Source organism: Macaca nemestrina, chromosome 11, assembly GCF_043159975.1.
Source record: "Macaca nemestrina isolate mMacNem1 chromosome 11, mMacNem.hap1, whole genome shotgun sequence".
Lineage (NCBI taxonomy): Eukaryota > Metazoa > Chordata > Mammalia > Primates > Cercopithecidae > Macaca > Macaca nemestrina.
In genome coordinates, this window is record NC_092135.1 from 31,828,670 (window position 1) to 31,846,331 (window position 17,662).

Sequence of the window (17,662 nt, forward strand, 5' to 3'; positions counted from 1 at the left end):
CCACAAGAACTGTCTTAGCGAAAGGCTTCTTGAGGGAAAAGCTGTAACTCTGTGAGATGATTTCACAGAACACAAAGAAGTTTCTCAGAAAGCTTCTTTCTCTTTGTTATCGGAGGATATTTCCTTTGGCCCTATAGTCTTCGAAGGGATCCGAAATATCTGTTCTCAGATTCCACAGAAATAGGGCTAGCAAAGAGATCCTCGAAATACACATGTAACTCTGTGAGATGAATTAACAGAACACTAAGCAGTTTCGCAGAAAGCTTCTTTCCAGATTTCATCTGACGATATTTCCTTTTTCACCATAGCCCTCTATGGGCTTCCAAATATCACTTTTCAAATTCCACAAGAACTGTCTTAGCGAAAGGCTTCTTGAGGGGAAAGCTGTAACTCTGTGAGATGATTTCACAGAACACAAAGAAGTTTCTCAGAAAGCTTTTTTCTCTTTGTTATCGCAGGATATTTCCTTTGGCCCTATAGTCTTCAAAGGGATCCGAAATATCTGTTCTCAGATTGCACAGAAATAGGGCTAGCAAAGAGATCCTCGAAATACACATGTAACTCTGTGAGATGAATTAACAGAACACTAAGCAGTTTCTCAGAAAGCTTCTTTCCAGATTTCATCTGAGGATATTTCCTTTTTCACCATAGCCCTCTATGGGCTTCCAAATATCACTTTGCCAATTCCACAAGAACTGTCTTAGCGAAAGGCTTCTTCAGGGGAAAGCTGTAATTCTGTGAGATGATTTCACAGAACACAAAGAAGTTTCTCAGAAACCTTCTTTCTCTTTGTTATCTGAGGATATTTCCTTTGGCCCTATAGTCTTCAAAGGGATCCGAAATATCTGTTCTCAGATTCCACAGAAATAGGGCTAGCAAAGAGATCCTCGAAATACACATGGAACTCTGTGAGATGAATTAACAGAACACTAAGCAGTTTCTCAGAAAGCTTCTTTCCTGATTTCATCTGAGGATATTTCCTTTTTCACCATAGCCCTCTATGGGCTTCCAAATATCACTTTGCCAATTCCACAAGAACTGTCTTAGCGAAAGGCTTCTTGAGGGCAAAGCTGTAACTCTGTGAGATGATTTCACAGAACACAAAGAAGTTTCTCAGAAAGCTTCTTTCTCTTTGTTATCGGAGGATATTTCCTTTGGCCCTATAGTCTTCAAAGGGATCCGAAATATCTGTTCTCAGATTCCACAGAAATAGAGGTCGCAAAGAGATCCTCGAAATACACATGTATCTCTGTGAGATGAATTAACAGAACACTAAGCAGTTTCGCAGAAAGCTTCTTTCCAGATTTCAACAGACGATATTTCCTTTTTCACCATAGCCCTCTATGGGCTTCCAAATATCTCTTTGCCAATTAATTCCACAAGAACTGTCTTAGCGAAAGGCTTCTTGAGGGGAAAGCTGTAACTCTGTGGGATGATTTCACAGAACACAAAGAAGTTTCTCAGAAAGCTTCTTTCTCTTTGTTATCGGAGGATATTTCCTTTGGCCCTATAGTCTTCAAAGGGATCCGAAATATCTGTTCTCAGATTCCACAGAAATAGGGCTAGCAAAGAGATCCTCGAAATACACATGTAACTCTGTGAGATGAATTAACAGAACACTAAGCAATTTCTCAGAAAGCTTCTTTCCAGATTTCATCTGACGATATTTCCTTTTTCCGCATAGCCCTCTATGGGCTTCCAAATATCACTTTGCCAATTCCACAAGAACTGTCTTCGCGAAAGGCTTCTTGAAGGGAAAGCTGTAACTCTGTGAGATGATTTCACAGAACACAAAGAAGTTTCTCAGAAAGCTTCTTTCTCTTTGTTATCGGAGGATATTTCCTTTGGCCCTATAGTCTTCAAAGGGATCCGAAATATTTGTTCTCAGATTCCACAGAAATAGGACTAGCAAAGAGATCCTCGAAATACACATGTAACCCTGTGAGATGAATTAACAGAACACTAAGCAGTTTCTCAGAAAGCTTCTTTTCAGATGTCATCTGAGGATATTTCCTTTTTCACCATAGCCCTCTATCGGCTTCCAAATATCACTTTGCCAATTCCACAAGAACTGTCTTAGCGAAAGGCTTCTTGAGGGGAAAGCTGTAACTCTGTGAGATGATTTCACAGAACACAAAGAAGTTTCTCAGAAAGCTTCTTTCTCTTTGTTATCGGAGGATATTTCCTTTGGCCCTATAGTCTTCAAAGGGATCCGAAATATCTGTTCTCAGATTCCACAGAAAGAAGGCTAGCAAAGAGATCCTCGAAATACACATGTAACTCTGTGAGATGAATTCACAGAACACTAAGCAGTTTCTCAGAAAGCTTCTTTCCAGATTTCCTCTGAGGATATTTCCTTTTTCACCATAGCCCTCTATGGGCTTCCAAATATCACTTTGCCTATTCCACAAGAACTTTCTTAGCGAAAGGCTTCTTGAGGGGAAAGCTGTAACTCTGTGAGATGATTTCACAGAACACAAAGAAGTTTCTCAGAAAGCTTCTTTCTCTTTGTTATCGGAGGATATTTCCTTTGGCCCTATAGTCTTCAAAGGGATCCGAAATATCTGTTCTCAGATTCCACAGAAATAGGGCTAGCAAAGAGATCCTCGAAATACACATAGAACTCTGTGAGATGAATTAACAGAACACTAAGCAGTTTCTCAGAAAGCTTCTTTCCAGATTTCATCTGAGGATATTTCCTTTTTCACCATAGCCCTCTATGGGCTTCCAAATATCACTTTGCCAATTCCACAAGAACTGTCTTAGCGAAAGGCTTCTTGAGGGGAAAGCTGTAACTCTGTGAGATGATTTCACAGAACACAAAGAAGTTTCTCAGAAAGCTTCTTTCTCTTTGTTATCGGAGGATATTTCCTTTGGCCCTATAGTCTTCAAAGGGATCCGAAATATCTGTTCTCAGATTCCACAGAAATAGAGCTAGCAAAGACATCCTGGAAATACACATGTAACTCTGTGAGATGAATTCACAGAACACTAAGCAGTTTCGCAGAAAGCTTCTTGCCAGATTTCATCTGAGGATATTTCCTTTTTCACCATAGCCCTCTATGGGCTTCCAAATATCACTTTGCCTATTCCACAAGAACTTTCTTAGCGAAAGGCTTCTTGAGGGGAAAGCTGTAACTCTGTGAGATGATTTCACAGAACACAAAGAAGTTTCTCAGAAAGCTTCTTTCTCTTTGTTATCGGAGGGTATTTCCTTTGGCCCTATAGTCTTCCAAGCGATCCGAAATATCTGTTCTCAGTTTCCACAGAAATAGGGTTAGCAAAGAGATCCTCGAAATACACATGTAACTCTGTGAGATGAATTAACAGAACACTCAGCAGTTTCTCAGAAAGCTTCTTTCCAGATTTCATCTGACGATATTTCCTTTTTCACCATAGCCCTCTATGGGCTTCCAAATATCACTTTGCAAATTCCACAAGAACTGTCTTAGCGAAAGGCTTCTTGAGGGGAAAGCTGTAACTCTGTGAGATGATTTCACAGAACACAAAGAAGTTTCTCAGAAAGCTTCTTTCTCTTTGTTATCGGAGGATATTTCCTTTGGCCCTATAGTCTTTAAAGGGATCCGAAATATCTGTTCTCAGATTCCACAGAAATAGGGCTAGCAAAGAGATCCTCGAAATACACATGTAACTCTGTGAGATGAATTAACAGAACACTAAGCAGTTTCTCAGAAAGCTTCTTTCCAGATTTCATCTGAGGATATTTCCTTTTTCACCATAGCCCTCTATGGGCTTCCAAATATCACTTTGCCAATTCCACAAGAACTGTCTTAGCGAAAGGCTTCTTGAGGGGAAAGCTATAACTCTGTGAGATGATTTCACAGAACACAAAGAAGTTTCTCAGAAAGCTTCTTTCTGTTTGTTATCGGAGGATATTTCCTTTGGCCCTATAGTCTTCAAAGGGATCCGAAATATCTGTTCTCAGATTCCACAGAAATAGGGCTAGCAAAGACATCCTGGAAATACACATGTAACTCTGTGAGATGAATTAACAGAACACTAAGCAGTTTCGCAGAAAGCTTCTTTCCAGATTTCATCTGACGATATTTCCTTTTTCACCATAGCCCTCTATGGGCTTCCAAATATCACTTTGCCAATTCCACAAGAACTGTCTTAGCGAAAGGCTTCTTGAGGGGAAAGCTGTAACTCTGTGAGATGATTTCACAGAACACAAAGAAGTTTCTCAGAAAGCTTCTTTCTCTTTGTTATCGGAGGATATTTCCTTTGGCCCTATAGTCTTCAAAGGGATCCGAAATATCTGTTCTCAGATTCCACAGAAATAGGGCTAGCAAAGAGATCCTCGAAATACACATGTAACTATGTGAGATGAATTCACAGAACACTAAGCAGTTTCTCAGAAAGCTTCTTTCCAGATTTCATCTGAGGATATTTCCTTTTTCACCATAGCCCTCTATGGGCCTCCAAATATCACTTTGCCAATTCCACAAGAACTGTCTTAGCGAAAGGGTTCTTGAGAGGAAAGGTGTAACTCTGGGAGATGATTTCACAGAACACAAAGAAGTTTCTCAGAAAGCTTCTTTCTCTTTGTTATCGGAGGATATTTCCTTTGGCCCTATAGTCTTTAAAGGGATCCGAAATATCTGTTCTCAGATTCCTCAGAAATAGGGCTAGCAAAGAGATCCTCGAAATACACATGTAACTATGTGAGATGAATTAACAGAACACTAAGCAGTTTCTCAGAAACCTTCTTTCTAGTTTTCATCTGAGGATATTTCCTTTTTCACCATAGCCCTCTATGGGCTTCCAAATATCACTTTGCCAATTCCACAAGAACTGTCTTAGCGAAAGGCTTCTTGAGGGGAAAGCTGTAACTCTGTGAGATGATTTCACAGAACACAAAGAAGTTTCTCAGAAAGCTTCTTTCTCTTTGTTATCCGAGGATATTTCCTTTGGCCCTATAGTCTTCGAAGGGATCCGAAATATCTGTTCTCAGATTCCACAGAAATAGGGCTAGCAAAGAGATCCTTGAAATACACATGTAACTCTGTGAGATGAATTACCAGAACACTAAGCAGTTTCGCAGAAAGCTTCTTTCCAGATTTCATCTGAGGATATTTCCTTTTTCACCATAGCCCTCTATGGGCTTCCAAATATCACTTTGCCAATTCCACAAGAACTGTCTTAGCGAAAGACTTCTTCAGGGGAAAGCTGTAACTCTGTGAGATGATTTCACAGAACACAAAGGAGTTTCTCAGAAAGGTTCTTTCTCTTTGTAATCGGAGGATATTTCCTTTGGCCCTATAGTCTTCAAAGGGATCCGAAATATCTGTTCTCAGATTGCACAGAAATAGGGCTAGCAAAGAGATCCTCGAAAAACACATGTAACTCTGTGAGATGAATTGACAGAACACTAAGCAGTTTCTCAGAAAGCTTCTTTCCAGATTTCATCTGAGGATATTTCCTTTTTCACCATAGCCCTCTATGGGCTTCCAAATATCACTTTGCCAATTCCACAAGAACTGTCTTAGCGAAAGGCTTCTTTAGGGGAAAGCTGTAACTCTGTGAGATGATTTCACAGAACACAAAGAAATTTCTCAGAAAGCTTCTTTCTCTTTGTTATCGGAGGATATTTCCTTTGGCCCTATAGTCTTCAAAGGATCCGAAATATCTGTTCTCAGATTCCACAGAAATAGGGCTAGCAAAGAGATCCTCGAAATACACATGTAACTCTGTGAGATGAATTAACAGAACACTAAGCAGTTTCTCAGAAAGCTTCTTTCCAGATTTCCTCTGAGGATATTTCCTTTTTCACCATAGCCCTCTATGGGCTTCCAAATATCACTTTGCCTATTCCACAAGAACTGTCTTAGCGAAAGGCTTCTTGAGGGGAAAGCTGTAACTCTGTGAGATGATTTCACAGAACACAAAGAAGTTTCTCAGAAAGCTTCTTTCTCTTTGTTATCGGAGGATATTTCCTTTGGCCCTATAGTCTTCCAAGGGATCCGAAATATCTGTTCTCTGTTTCCACAGAAATAGGGTTAGCAAAGAGATCCTCGGAATACACATGTAACTCTGTGAGATGAATTAACAGAACACTAAGCAGTTTCGCAGAAAGCTTCTTTCCAGATTTCATCTGACGACATTTCCTTTTTCACCATAGCCCTCTATGGGTTTCCAAATATCACTTTGCCAATTCCACAAGAACTGTCTTAGCAAAAGGCTTCTTGAGGGGAAAGCTGTAACTCTGTGAGATGATTTCACAGAACACAAAGAAGTTTCTCAGAAAGCTTCTCTCTTTGTTATCGGAGGATATTTCCTTTGGCCCTATAGTCTTCAAAGGGATCCGAAATATCTGTTCTCAGATTCCACAGAAATAGGGCTAGCAAAGAGATCCTCGAAATACACAGGTAACTCTGTGAGATGAATTAACAGAACACTAAGCAGTTTCTCAGAAAGCTTCTTTCCAGATTTCATCTGAGGATATTTCCTTTTTCACCATAGCCCTCTATGGGCCTCCAAATAGCACTTTGCCAATTCCACAAGAACTGTCTTAGCGAAAGGCTTCTTGAGAGGAAAGGTGTAACTCTGGGAGATGATTTCACAGAACAAAAAGAAGTTTCTCAGAAAGCTTCTTTCTCTTTGTTATCGGAGGATATTTCCTTTGGCCCTATAGTCTTTAAAGGGATCAGAAACATCTGTTCTCAGATTCCTCAGAAATAGGGCTAGCAAAGAGATCCTCGAAATACACATGTAACTATGTGAGATGAATTAACAGAACACTAAGCAGTTTCTCAGAAAGCTTCTTTCTATATTTCATCTGAGGATATTTCCTTTTTCACCATAGCCCTCTATGGGCTTCCAAATATCACTTTGCCAATTCCACAAGAACTGTCTTAGCGAAAGGCTTCTTGAGGGGAAAGCTGTAACTCTGTGAGATGATTTCACAGAACACAAAGAAGTTTCTCAGAAAGCTTCTTTCTCTTTGTTATCCGAGGATATTTCCTTTGGCCCTATAGTCTTCGAAGGGATCTAAATATCTGTTCTCAGATTCCACAGAAATAGGGCTAGCAAAGAGATCCTCGTAATACACATGTAACGCTGTGAGATGAATTACCAGAACACTAAGCAGTTTCGCAGAAAGCTTCTTTCCAGATTTCATCTGAGGATATTTCCTTTTTCACCATAGCCTTCTATGGGCTTCCAAATATCACTTTGCCAATTCCACAAGAACTGTCTTAGCGAAAGACTTCTTCAGGGGAAAGCTGTAACTCTGTGAGATGATTTCACAGAACACAAAGAAGTTTCTAAGAAAGGTTCTTTCTCTTTTTTATCGGAGGATATTTCCTTTGGCCCTATAGTCTTCAAAGGGATCCGAAATATCTGTTCTCAGATTGCACAGAAATAGGGCTAGCAAAGAGATCCTCGAAATACACATGTAACTCTGTGAGATGAATTCACAGAACACTAAGCAGTTTCTCAGAAAGCTTCTTTCCAGATTTCCTCTGAGGATATTTCCTTTTTCACCATAGCCCTCTATGGGCTTCCAAATATCACTTTGCCTATTCCACAAGAACTGTCTTAGCGAAAGGCTTCTTGAGGGGAAAGCTGTAACTCTGTGAGATGATTTCACAGAACACAAAGAAGTTTCTCAGAAAGCTTCTTTCTCTTTGTTATCGGAGGATATTTCCTTTTGCCCTATAGTCTTCCAAGGGATCCGAAATATCTGTTCTCTGTTTCCACAGAAATAGGGTTAGCAAAGAGATCCTCGGAATACACATGTAACTCTGTGAGATGAATTAACAGAACACTAAGCAGTTTCGCAGAAAGCTTCTTTCCAGATTTCATCTGACGATATTTCCTCTTTCACCATAGCCCTCTATGGGCTTCCAAATATCACTTTGCCAATTCCACAAGAACTGTCATAGCGAAAGGCTTCTTGAGGGGAAAGCTGTAACTCTGTGAGATGATTCCACAGAACACAAAGAAGTTTCTCAGAAAGCTTCTTTCTCTTTGTTATCGGAGGATATTTCCTTTGGCCCTATAGTCTTCAAAGGGATCCGAAATATCTGTTCTCAGATTCCACAGAAATAGGGCTAGCAAAGAGATCCTCGAAATACACATGTAACTCTGTGAGATGAATTAACAGAACACTAAGCAGTTTCTCAGAAAGCTTCTTTCCAGATTTCATCTGAGGATATTTCCTTTTTCACCATAGCCCTCTATGGGCTTCCAAATATCACTTTGCCAATTCCACAAGAACTGTCTTAGCGAAAGGCTTCTTGAGGGGAAAGCTGTAACTCTGTGAGATGATTTCACAGAACACAAAGAAGTTTCTCAGAAAGCTTCTTTCTCTTTGTTATCGGAGGATATTTCCTTTGGCCCTATAGTCTTCAAGGGGATCCGAAATATCTGTTCTCAGATTCCACAGAAATAGAGCTAGCAAAGAGATCCTCGAAATACACATGCAACTCTGTGAGATGAATTAACAGAACACTAAGCAGTTTCTCAGAAAGCTTCTTTCCAGATTTCATCTGAGGATATTTCCTTTTTCACCATAGCCCTCTATGGGCTTCCAAATATCACTTTGCCAATTCCACAAGAACTGTCTTAGCGAAAGGCTTCTTGAGGGGAAAGCTGTAACTCTGTGAGATGATTTCACAGAACACAAAGAAGTTTCTCAGAAAGCTTCTTTCTCTTTGTTATCGGAGGATATTTCCTTTGGCCCTATAGTCTTCAAAGGGATCCGAAATATCTGTTCTCAGATTCCACAGAAATAGGGCTAGCAAAGAGATCCTCGAAATACACATGTAACTCTGTGAGATGAATTCACAGAACACTAAGCAGTTTCTCAGAAAGCTTCTTTCCAGATTTCATCTGAGGATATTTCCTTTTTCACCATAGCCCTCTATGGGCTTCCAAATATCACTTTGCCAATTCCACAAGAACTGTCTTAGCGAAAGGCTTCTTGAGGGGAAAGCTGTAACTCTGTGAGATGATTTCACAGAACACAAAGAAGTTTCTCAGAAAGCTTCTTTCTCCCTGTTATTGGATGATATTTCCTTTGGCCCTATAGTCTTCAAAGGGATACGAAATATCTGTTCTCAGATTCCACAGAAATAGAGATAGCAAGAGATCCTCGAAATACACATGTAACTCTGTGAGATGAATTAACAGAACACTAAGCAGTTTCGCAGAAAGCTTCTTTCCAGATTTCATCTGACAATATTTCCTTTTTCACCCTAGCCCTCTATGGGCCTCCAAATATCACTTTGCCAATTCCACAAGAACTGTCTTAGCGAAAGGCTTCTTGAGGGGAAAGCTGTAACTCTGGGAGATGATTTCACAGAACAAAAAGAAGTTTCTCAGAAAGCTTCTTTCTCTTTGTTATCGGAGGATATTTCCTTTGGCCCTATAGTCTTTAAAGGGATCCGAAATATCTGTTCTCAGATTCCTCAGAAATAGGGCTAGCAAAGAGATCCTCGAAATACACATGTAACTCTGTGTGATGAATTAACAGAACACTAAGCAGTTTCTCAGAAAGCTTCTTTCCAGATTTCATCTGAGGATATTTCATTTTTCACCATAGCCCTCTATGGGCTTCCAAATATCACTTTGCCAATTCCACAAGAACTGTCTTAGCGAAAGGCTTCTTCAGGGGAAAGCTGTAACTCTGTGAGATGATTTCACAGAACACAAAGAAGTTTCTCAGAAAGCTTCTTTCTCTTTGTTATCGGAGGATATTTCCTTTGGCCCAATAGTCTTCAAAGGGATCCGAAATATCTGTTCTCAGATTCCACAGAAATAGGGCTAGAAAAGAGATCCTCGAAATACACATGTAACTCTGTGAGATGAATTAACAGAACACTAAGCAGTTTCGCAGAAAGCTTCTTTCCAGATTTCATCTGAGGATATTTCCTTTTTCACCATAGCCTTCTATGGGCTTCCAAATATCACTTTGCCAATTCCACAAGAACTGTCTTAGTGAAAGGCTTATTGAGGGGAAAGCTGTAACTCTGTGAGATGATTTCACAGAACACAAAGAAGTTTCTCAGAAAGCTTCTTTCTCTTTGTTATCGGAGGATATTTCCTTTGGCCCTATAGTCTTCAAAGTGATCCGAAATATCTGTTCTCAGATTCCACAGAAATAGAGCTATCAAACAGAACCTCGACATACACATGGAACTCTGTGAGATGAATTAACAGAACACTAAGCAGTATCGCAGAAAGCTTCTTTCCAGATTTCATCTGACGATATTTCCTTTTTCACCATAGCCCTCTATGGGCTTCCAAATATCACTTTGCCAATTCCACAAGAACTGTCTTAGCGAAAGGCTTCTTGAGGGGAAAGCTGTAACTCTGTGAGATGATTTCACAGAACACAAAGAAGTTTCTCAGAAAGCTTCTTTCTCTTTGTTATCGGAGGATATTTCCTTTGGCCCTATAGTCTTCAAAGGGATCCGAAATATCTGTTCTCAGATTCCACAGAAATAGGGCTAGCAAAGAGATCCTCGAAATACACATGTAACTCTGTGAGATGAATTAACAGAACACTAAGCAGTTTCGCAGAAAGCTTCTTTCCAGATTTCATCTGAGGATATTTCCTTTTTCACCATAGCCCTCTATGGGCTTCCAAATATCACTTTGCCAATTCCACAAGAACTGTCTTAGCGAAAGGCTTCTTGAGGGGAAAGCTGTAACTCTGTCAGATGATTTCACAGAACACAAAGAAGTTTCTCAGAAAGCTTCTTTCTCTTTGTTATCGGAGGATATTTCCTTTGGCCCTATAGTCTTCAAAGGGATCCGAAATATCTGTTCTCAGATTCCACAGAAATAGAGCTAGCAAAGAGATCCTCGAAATACACATGGAACTCTGTGAGATGAATTAACAGAACACTAAGCAGTTTCGCAGAAAGCTTCTTTCCAGATTTCATCTGAGGATATTTCCTTTTTCACCATAGCCCTCTATGGGCTTCCAAATATCCCTTTGCCAATTCCACAAGAACTGTCTTAGCGAAAGGCTTCTTGAGGGGAAAGCTGTAACTCTGTGAGATGATTTCACAGAACACAAAGAAGTTTCTCAGAAAGCTTCTTTCTCTTTGTTATCGGAGGATATTTCCTTTGGCCCTATAGTCTTCAAAGGGATCCGAAATATCTGTTCTCAGATTCCACAGAAATAGGGCTAGCAAAGAGATCCTCGAAATACACATGTAACTCTGTGAGATGAATTAACAGAACACTAAGCAGTTTCTCAGAAAACTTCATTCCAGATTTCATCTGACGATATTTCCATTTTCACCATAGCCCTCTATGGGCTTCCAAATATCACTTTGCCAATTCCACAAGAACTGTCTTAGCGAAAGGCTTCTTGAGGGGAAAGCTGTAACTGTGTGAGATGATTTCACAGAACACAAAGAAGTTTCTCAGAAAGCTTCTTTCTCTTTGTTATCGGAGGATATTTCCTTTGGCCCTATAGTCTTCAAAGGGATCCGAAATATCTGTTCTCAGATTCCACAGAAATAGAGCTAGCAAAGAGATCCTCGAAATACACATGTAACTCTGTGAGATGAATTAACAGAACACTAAGCAGTTTCTCAGAAAACTTCATTCCAGATTTCATCTGACGATATTTCCTTTTTCACCATAGCCCTCTATGGGCTTCCAAATATCACTTTGCCAATACCACAAGAACTGTCTTAGCGAAAGGCTTCTTGAGGGGAAAGCTGTAACTCTGTGAGATGATTTCACAGAACACAAAGAAGTTTGTCAGAAAGCTTCTTTCTCTTTGTTATCGGAGGATATTTCCTTAGGCCCTATAGTCTTCAAAGGGATCCGGAATATCTGTTCTCAGTTTCCAAAGAAATAGGGTTAGCAAAGACATCCTCGAAATACACATGTAACTCTGTGAGATGAATTCACAGAACACTAAGCAGTTTCGCAGAAAGCTTCTTTCCAGATTTCATCTGAGGATATTTCCTTTTTCACCATAGCCCTCTATGGGTTTCCAAATATCACTTTGCCAATTCCACAAGAACTGTCTTAGCGAAAGGCTTCTTCAGGGGAAAGCTGTAACTCTGTGAGATGATTTCACAGAACACAAAGAAGTTTCTCAGAAAGCTTCTTTCTCTTTGTTATCGGAGGATATTTCCTTTGGCCCTATAGTCTTCAAAGGGATCCGAAATATCTGTTCTCAGATTCCACAGAAATAGGGCTAGCAAAGAGATCCTCGAAATACACATGTAACTCTGTGAGATGAATTAACAGAACACTAAGCAGTTTTTCAGAAAGCTTCTTTCCAGATTTCATCTGAGGATATTTCCTTTTTCACCGTAGCCCTCTATGGGCATCCAAATATCACTTTGCCAATTCCACAAGAAGTGTCTTAGCGAAAGGCTTCTTGAGGGGAAAGCTGTAACTCTGTGAGATGATTTCACAGAACACAAAGAAGTTTCTCAGAAAGCTTCTTTCTCTTTGTTATCCGAGGATATTTCCTTTGGCCCTATAGTCTTCGAAGGGATCCGAAATATCTGTTCTCAGATTCCACAGAAATAGGGCTAGCAAATAGATCCTCGAAATACACATGTAACTCTGTGAGATAAATTAACAGAACACTAAGCAGTTTCGCAGAAAGCTTCTTTCCAGATTTCATCTGACGATATTTCCTTTTTCACCATAGCCTTCTATGGGCTTCCAAATATCACTTTTCAAATTCCACAAGAACTTTCTTAGCGAAAGGCTTCTTGAGGGGAAAGCTGTAACTCTGCGAGATGATTTCACAGAACACAAAGAAGTTTCTCAGAAAGCTTCTTTCTCTTTGTTATCGGAGGATATTTCCTTTGGCCCTATAGTCTTCAAAGGGATCCGAAATATCTGTTCTCAGATTGCACAGAAATAGGGCTAGCAAAGAGATCCTCGAAATACACATGTAACTCTGTGAGATGAATTAACAGAACACTAATCAGTTTCTCAGAAAGCTTCTTTCCAGATTTCTTCTGAGGATATATCCTTTTTCACCATAGCCCTCTATGGGCTTCCAAATATCACTTTGCCATTTCCATAAGAACTGTCTTAGCGAAAGGCTTCTTCGGGGGAAAGCTGTAACTCTGTGAGATGATTTCACAGAACACAAAGAAGTTTCTCAGAAAGCTTCTTTCTCTTTGTTATCGGAGGATATTTCCTTTGGCCCTATAGTCTTCAAAGGGATCCGAAATATCTGTTCTCAGATTCCACAGAAATAGGGCTAGCAAAGAGATCCTCGAAATAAACATGTAACTCTGTGAGATGAATTAACAGAACACTAAGCAGTTTCTCAGAAAGCTTCTTTCCAGATTTCATCTGAGGATATTTCCTTTTTCACCATAGCCCTCTATGGGCTTCCAAATATCACTTTGCCTATTCCACAAGAACTGTCTTAGCGAAAGGCTTCTGGAGGGGAAAGCTGTAACTCTGTGAGATGATTTCACAGAACACAAAGAAGTTTCTCAGAAAGCTTCTTTCTCTTTGTTATCGGAGGATATTTCCTTTGGCCCTATAGTCTTCAAAGGGATCCGAAATATCTGTTCTCAGATTCCACAGAAATAGAGCTAGCAAATAGATGCTCGAAATACACATGTAACTCTGTGAGATGAATTAACAGAACACTAAGCAGTTTCTCAGAAAACTTCTTTCCAGATTTCATCTGAGGATATTTCCTTTTTCACCATAGCCCTCTATGGGCTTCCAAATATCACTTTGCCAATTCCACAAGATCTGTCTTAGCGAAAGGCTTCTTGAGGGGAAAGCTGTAACTCTGTGAGATGATTTCACAGAACACAAAGAAGTTTCTCAGAAAGCTTCTTTCTCTTTGTTATCGGAGGATATTTCCTTTGGCCCTATAGTCTTCAAAGGGATCCGAAATATCTGTTTTCAGATTCCACAGAAATAGGACTAGCAAAGAGATCCTCGAAATACACATGTAACTCTGTGAGATGAATTAACAGAACACTAAGCAGTTTCGCAGAAAGCTTCTTTCCAGATTTCATCTGACGATATTTCCTTTTTCACCATAGCCCTCTATGGGCTTACAAATATCACTTTGCCAATTCCACAAGAACTGTCTTAGCGAAAGGCTTCTTGAGGGGAAAGCTGTAACTCTGTGAGATGATTTCACAGAACACAAAGAAGTTTCTCAGAAAGCTTCTTTCTCTTTGTTATCGGAGGATTTTTCCTTTGGCCCTATAGTCTTCAAAGGGATCCGAAATATTTTTCTCAGTTTCCACAGAAATAGGGCTAGCAAAGAGATCCTCGAAATACACATGTAATTCTGTGAGATGAATTCACAGAACTCCAAGCAGTTTCTCAGAAAGCTTCTTTCCAGATTTCATCTGAGGATATTTCCTTTTTCACCATAGCCCTCTATGGGCTTCCAAATATCACATTGCCAATTCCACAAGAACTGTCTTAGCGAAAGGCTTCTTCAGGGGAAAGCTGTAACTCTGTGAGATGATTTCACAGAACACAATGAAGTTTCTCAGAAAGCTTCTTTCTCTTTGTTATCGGAGGATATTTCCTTTGGCCCTATAGTCTTCAAAGGGATCCGAAATATCTGTTCTCAGATTCCACAGAAATAGGACTAGCAAAGAGATCCTCGAAATACACATGTAACTCTGTGAGATGAATTAACAGAACACTAAGCAGTTTTTCAGAAAGCTTCTTTCTAGATTTCATCTGACGATATTTCCTTTTTCACCATAGCCCTCTATGGGATTCCAAATATCACTTTGCCAATTCCACAAGAACTGTCTTAGCGAAAGGCTTCTTGAGGGGAAAGCTGTAACTCTGTGAGATGATTTCACAGAACACAAAGAAGTTTCTCAGAAAGCTTCTTTCTCTTTGTTATCGGAGGATATTTCCCTTGGCCCTATAGTGTTCAAAGGGATCCGAAATATCTGTTCTCAGATTCCACAGAAATAGGGCTAGCAAAGAGATCCTCGAAATACACATGTAACTCTGTGAGATGAATTAACAGAACACTAAGCAGTTTCGCAGAAAGCTTCTTTCCAGATTTCATCTGAGGATATTTCCTTTTTCACCATAGCCCTCTATGGGCTTCCAAATATCACTTTGCCAATTCCACAAGAACTGTCTTAGTGAAAGGCTTATTGAGGGGAAAGCTGTAACTCTGTGAGATGATTTCACAGAACACAAAGAAGTTTCTCAGAAAGCTTCTTTCTCTTTGTTATCGGAGGATATTTCCTTTGGCCCTATAGTCTTCAAAGTGATCCGAAATATCTGTTCTCAGATTCCACAGAAATAGAGCTATCAAACAGAACCTCGACATACACATGGAACTCTGTGAGATGAATTAACAGAACACTAAGCAGTTTCGCAGAAAGCTTCTTTCCAGATTTCATCTGAGGATATTTCCTTTTTCACCATAGCCCTCTATGGGCTTCCAAATATCACTTTGCCAATTCCACAAGAACTGTCTTAGCGAAAGGCTTCTTGAGGGGAAAGTTGTAACTCTGTGAGATGATTTCACAGAACACAAAGAAGTTTCTCAGAAAGCTTCTTTCTCTTTGTTATCGGAGGATATTTCCTTTGGCCCTATAGTCTTCAAAGGGATCCGAAATATCTGTTCTCAGATTCCACAGAAATAGGGCTAGCAAAGAGATCCTCAAAATACACATGTAACTCTGTGAGATGAATTAACAGAACACTAAGCAATTTCTCAGAAAGCTTCTTTCCAGATTTCATCAGAGGATATTTCCTTTTTCACCATAGCCCTCTATGGGCTTCCAAATATCACTTTGCCAATTCCACAAGAACTGTCTTAGCGAAAGGCTTCTTGAGGGGAAAGCTGTAACTCTGTCAGATGATTTCACAGAACACAAAGAAGTTTCTCAGAAACCTTCTTTCTCTTTGTTATCGGAGGATATTTCCTTTGGCCCTATAGTCTTCAAAGGGATCCGAAATATCTGTTCTCAGATTCCACAGAAATAGAGCTAGCAAAGAGATCCTCGAAATACACATGTAACTCTGTGAGATGAATTAACAGAACACTAAGCAGTTTCGCAGAAAGCTTCTTTCCAGATTTCATCTGAGGATATTTCCTTTTTCACCATAGCCTTCTATGGGCTTCCAAATATCACTTTGCCAATTCCACAAGAACTGTCTTAGTGAAAGGCTTATTGAGGGGAAAGCTGTAACTCTGTGAGATGATTTCACAGAACACAAAGAAGTTTCTCAGAAAGCTTCTTTCTCTTTGTTATCGGAGGATATTTCCTTTGGCCCTATAGTCTTCAAAGGGATCCGAAATATCTGTTCTCAGATTCCACAGAAATAGGGCTAGCAAAGAGATCCTCGAAATACACATGTAACTCTGTGAGATGAATTAACAGAACACTAAGCAGTTTCTCAGAAAGCTTCTTTCCAGATTTCATCTGACGATATTTCCTTTTTCACCGTAGCCCTCTATAGGCTTCCAAATATCACTTTGCCAATTCCACAAGAACTGTCTTAGCGAAAGGCTTCTTGAGGGGAAAGCTGTAACTCTGTGAGATGATTTCACAGAACACAAAGAAGTTTCTCAGAAAGCTTCTTTCTCTTTGTTATCCGAGGGTATTTCCTTTGGCCCTATAGTCTTAGAAGGGATCCGAAATATCTGTTCTCAGATTCCACAGAAATAGGGCTAGCAAAGAGATCCTCGAAATACACATGTAACTCTGTGAGATGAATTAACAGAACACTAAGCAGTTTCGCAGAAAGCTTCTTTCCAGATTTCATCTGACGATATTTCCTTTTTCACCATAGCCTTCTATGGGCTTCCAAATATCACTTTTCAAATTCCACAAGAACTTTCTTAGCGAAAGGCTTCTAGAGAGGAAAGCTGTAACTCTGCGAGATGATTTCACAGAACACAAAGAAGTTTCTCAGAAAGCTTCTTTCTCTTTGTTATCGGAGGATATTTCCTTTGGCCCTATAGTCTTCAAAGGAATCCGAAATATTTGTTCTCAGATTGCACAGAAATAGGGTAGCAAAGAGATCCTCGAAATACACATGTAACTCTGTGAGATGAATTCACAGAACACTAAGCAGTTTCTCAGAAAGCTTCTTTCCAGATTTCATCTGAGTATATATCCTTTTTCACCATAGCCCTCTATGGGCTTCCAAATATCACTTTGCAATTTCCATAAGAACTGTCTTAGCGAAAGGCTTCTTCGGGGGAAAGCTGTAACTCTGTGAGATGATTTCACAGAACACAAAGAAGTTTCTCAGAAAACTTCTTTCTCTTTGTTATCGGAGGATATTTCCTTTGGCCCTATAGTCTTCAAAGGGATCCGAAATATCTGTTCTCAGATTCCACAGAAATAGGGCTAGCAAAGAGATCCTCGAAATAAACATGTAACTCTGTGAGATGAATTAACAGAACACTAAGCAGTTTCTCAGAAAGCTTCTTTCCAGATTTCATCTGAGGATATTTCCTTTTTCACCATAGCCCTCTATGGGCTTCCAAATATCACTTTGCCTATTCCACAAGAACTGTCTTAGCGAAAGGCTTCTGGAGGGGAAAGCTGTAACTCTGTGAGATTATTTCACAGAACACAAAGAAGTTTCTCAGAAAGCTTCTTTCTCTTTGTTATCGGAGGATATTTCCTTTGGCCCTATAGTCTTCAAAGGGATCCGAAATATCTGTTCTCAGATT